We start from the raw sequence: 4,585 nt of genomic DNA, 5'->3' as shown, positions 1-4,585 counted from the left end.
TTCGGTTGCCACTCCCTCTAATTCCAATAAATTAGTAATTAATCTTAAAAGATTGCTTTTTTTTTCTCTATATCATTACACCCTGCTGACTGTAAATAATTTGCCTCTAACCTTCCTGCTGTTAACTGTGCTAGCCCCTCCCCAAGTTATCAGTGAAAAACTCTGCTTCACCTTGTCAGCCCTACACTTCGTCAAATATGTGTTATTAGGTTTAGTGCATTAAGTAGTGTAAAGTAATTATTAAAACATTAAAAAGCAACAGAAAGATAAAGGCAATAAATTTTTTTTTCATGCCTCTCAGAAAATTTTAAAGCAAGGTCATAATTCTGTCACTTTACAGATAACAAAATATTGGTAAAAGAAAAACTTCTTTGTGTTTTAAAATCCAAACGAACACAAAAGTGTTAAAATTAAGTCTTATATTTCTATTAAAAGTTTTATTTTAATTTTTAAAGTATTTACAAAATTATGTGAAAAATAATGTGGTTAGCCTTTTTAAACAATATAGTTAATTTAATGCACAGTAAACACCTAAGTATGCTTTATAGTACCCTTAGTTTTAACTTTGTGCTACAGCAATGGTTGTTCTTTATTTCTGCATTAAAAAAAAAAAAAAAAAACTATTATTTTAAGTGCATTCAAAATATCAGCACATTATACAAATCTGTATATTTGTGTCGCAGTAAAAAAATAATATTGATGAAAAATATATTATATATAATTTTATAAGTAATATATAAAAGTAACTAAACTTTATAAGCAAATTAACTAGTATTAAATATAATTTTAGTCTTAAGTTCTAGGTGTGTAAATGCATCAGATGTCTTTAACTATATTTTATAATAATCTAAGCATTTAGTTAATTTAGTATATAATATTTTTTACAAATTATTCACTTAAAGTCTTCATAGTAAAAACAGTTGTTTGTTTTTTAAAATCAGTTTTTTATACCTTTAATAATCATAGTTCATGCTATTGTGTTTAATCATAAAAATTTTAACACTTTATTGCAGCTGTCTTACTATTCTACTGCAAAACCAATTTAAAGAAAACCTATTCATTTACAGCAAATGATTTCATACTTCAGAGTGAAGACTCCTTCTACAGTGCTCATTAACCATTTTACTTAATGTTTTAAACTTCAAATTAAAATTGTTTTAAAAATGTTTTGTGTTAAATCTAAACCTTAAAATTTATTTTCAGCAAAGTTCCACTCCATCTACATTAAGTACTTCTCAAAACTAAAAAAGTTTTTCTACAAAATTTTTTTTCTTCTCACAAACATGCTAGCTAAATATTTAAAAGCGCTTGTCAATTTTTTTATAAATAAGTCTTAAATCAATCCTTTTGTCTGTTTATGTGTCTGTTGTGATGAATGAAAGTGGCCACAAGTGTAAAATGTTGTGTTTAGTGTTGTTTTGTTTTGTCTGTTTATTTGTTATCTCTACATTTTATAATAATACAATTTTTAAAGCCTTATCCATTTTTTAAATTTCAATTAATTTTTTCAACCTGGTTCAGTCTGGTCAGTTCACAGACTGGCATCTTACAACTAAAAATCATGTGTTAAAAATTATGTATTAAGCTAGCTTTGTCCTTCTAAGAACATGGCGGAGGGTGTGGAGAATGGCAAACCCCAGATTTCTCAATGGCCATCGGGGATAACTTTTCCCTGGAGAATTTCTGGACTTTGCAGTCACCTGGCTTTCCTGCTATGTGTAAGTTCAAGCCTATAGAATATGTATTTATGGCTAAAAAATAGCATCCAGCTTTAACATAATAACTAGAAGTTTAAGAAAAATCCTTTATATTCAGTTTAAAAAAATTTTTTTTAATTAGCAATTGTTAATTATAAATTTTCTTTTATGCCAAAGTCTAACAGAGGTCAAATAGCATTCCCGTGGTATTCAAAAATAACTAGTGTAATGTAAATTGCTAATGTTTTCTGCAAATTCTTAATTTTTATATGAAGTAACCATTTTGCCTTCTGCCAAGCTGTTTTCTTATAAACCTCCTGCTAGACGCCATTCCTGCAAACCTGTTTCTAACTGACTCCACCTTTGACAATGCTGAATTAGACACTCTGCCTAGCTGCCTTGGATGCCCACCGATGCCACCAACAACCTCCATCCTCTCTACCTCCATCCCTTGGCCGGTCTTGCAAGTCGACCTTTGTGCCCTAGCCATGGGTGCAAGCCTATACTGGGGCACCTCCAATTTCCGCCTGCCTCAACCTCGTGCTGTTGACCCCGATGACTATTACTCCCCTGCTAGTGGTGGCTGCAACTCTGTTATTCGCCGTGATGTACTACGCCACCCCTTCACCACCTTCTACGTCTGCCCTGGTCACCACCGGCCCCGTTCCAGCGACTATAAGTGTGGCGCTCATAACCAACACTTTTGCGCCTCCTGGGGCTGTGAAACCACCGGAACTGCTTATTGGAAACCCTCTTCCTCCTGGGACTTCATCACCGTTTCACGCCCCCCAACTCCTCCTTTTCTGAACTGTGATGCATCCTCTGCTACCCGTGGTTGGTGTAACCCCCTCATCATCGAATTTACTGCTGCTGGACGTCAGCATCACTGGACTCAACCCGTACAATGGGGACTCAGACTTTACGTTAGGTGTACCGACCCTGGACTTCTTTTTTCCCTCCGTTTACTTAAACAGTTGCCGAATTCTCACCCCCTCGCCGTTGGTCCTAACACTTTTTTTCATCCTCATTCAGGTCCATCACACATGCCTTCTCCTCCTCCTCCTCTTCCATCTGCATCTTCTTCTCTCAGACAACTCACTATGCCTTCAGGTCCTTCTCCGTCCTCTCAGGTTATTCTCAATCTCATAAATGCTTCTGCTCTTGCCCTTACAGATCCTGCCTATGAAAGATGTTGGCTTTGTTTTTCTCCTCAACCTCCTTTCTATGAAGGTGTTGCAGTGTTTGGCAACCTTTCCTCTACCTCCAACCCCTCTGACCTCCGTTGGAACACACAACCTCAACATGGCATTACAGTCGGTCAAGTCGTAGGCTCTGGCCTCTGCATTAAGCCTAACGACTCCCTGCTTCCTAGCCAATTACTTGACGTGTGCAACGAAACTATTGACATCTACAATTCTTCCTCCTCACAACCCTATCTGTTAGCCCCCAATGGTACTTATTTTGCCTGTGCTTCTGGCCTTACTCCTTTCATCATTTGTTCCTCTTTTCTCCTTTCACATGATTACTGTATTCTCGTTATTCTCATTCCAAAAATCACCATTTCCCTCTCCTGCCGCCTCACCCTATTCCTATTCTTCTCAATCCCTTTCTCGACAATGCCGTGAGCCCTTCACCTCCATTACACTTGCAGTGCTCCTTGCTGTTGGCGCTACTGGCGCTGGCACTGGTATCTACTCTCTTGTATCCTCTCAATCCAATTTCCGCACTCTTACTCAAGCAGTGGAACAAGACATTAATGAAATCAAAACTAGTCTGCAATTTCTCACAGATACTATTAGTTCCCTTGCTGATGTTGTTCTCCAAAATCGTCGTGCTCTATATTTTGCCCTTATGTAAGAGGGGGGAGTCTGTGTAGCCCTTAAGGAACAATGTTGTATTTTCAAAGATAAACCTGGATTAGTTAGGAATAGCGTTCAACACATTGGTGACGGTATAAAAGATTTTGAAAAACATTTCGATGAAGAACAAGGCTGGTACCAGGGCTGGTTTTTCTCCTCTCCTTGGCTTCACACTATCTTGTCCACTATTTTGGGCCCACTCATTAGCCTCATGCTGCTCCTTTCTCTTAGCCCATGGATTTTCCGCAAAATCACTGCCTTTATTAAGAACCAGGTAGATGAACAGGCATAAACCTCTATTCAGGTTAACTACCAGCATCTAACCCCGCGTGACTCCTGTGAAAACTTGGCTTTAGTCACCAAGCCGCCTTTCCAGCCACTAAGTTTCCAGGAGATAGAGCGCATAGCTAACAAGCGGAGCTCGCTCCGGCACTTGTGCTCTTGGCTGTGGAGACACCTACGACGGGATTAGCAAGGTCCCAGTTAGGGCACGGCCCAAAAAGGCTACAGCGCATAATTCGGATCCCTGTGCACACCCACGGCGTTTGTAGCCACCTTTTAATTGCGGCTTTGGCCGTGTCCGACCTGGTCAAACCTTGTATGCCTAAGACACGGTTCTTCCACCCGCTCACGACTTTCCTTCTTTTATTAGAAGAGAAAGGGGGAGATGTTGGGGACTGACTTGTTTGAGGCCATTTTGCTGTTCTTTCTGCCATATTCCAGCTTTTCACCTTAAAGCTATTTTGCAGTCTTGCTGTAAGTTTTTGAGCTATAGAGAAAGGAATGTGCAACTGTAGATATAATTAACTCTAGCCCGGAGGAGAGCAACACTGTCCGGTACCGTTATCAGAAACTAGGCCTCACTCCTTAAGACCACATTTCGGAGTGAACTAGGCTATTATCAATAAGTGTATGCTACATTGTCTGTTCAAGATCACTGAGGCAGGCACATCTTGCACCACCTGATAATCAAGCAATTAAAAATGCAGCTTGAAGGACACTAGAGGTTTCCATAGAAACAGCATGTTC

At 38.8% G+C, this 4,585-nt stretch overlaps 1 pseudogene; it reads left to right on the top strand.

The window, feature by feature from the left end:
* Positions 1 to 516: 516 nt before the first annotated feature.
* Positions 517 to 657, top strand: LOC126002500 (uncharacterized; annotated as a pseudogene).
* The last annotated feature ends 3,928 nt before the right edge of the window (positions 658 to 4,585 follow it).

The sequence above is a fragment of the Suncus etruscus genome, chromosome 2, assembly GCF_024139225.1.
Source record: "Suncus etruscus isolate mSunEtr1 chromosome 2, mSunEtr1.pri.cur, whole genome shotgun sequence".
Taxonomy (NCBI): Eukaryota; Metazoa; Chordata; class Mammalia; order Eulipotyphla; family Soricidae; genus Suncus; species Suncus etruscus.
The sequence above is the reverse complement of the archived record's forward strand: the minus strand, read 5'-3'. Positions and strand labels throughout refer to the sequence as shown.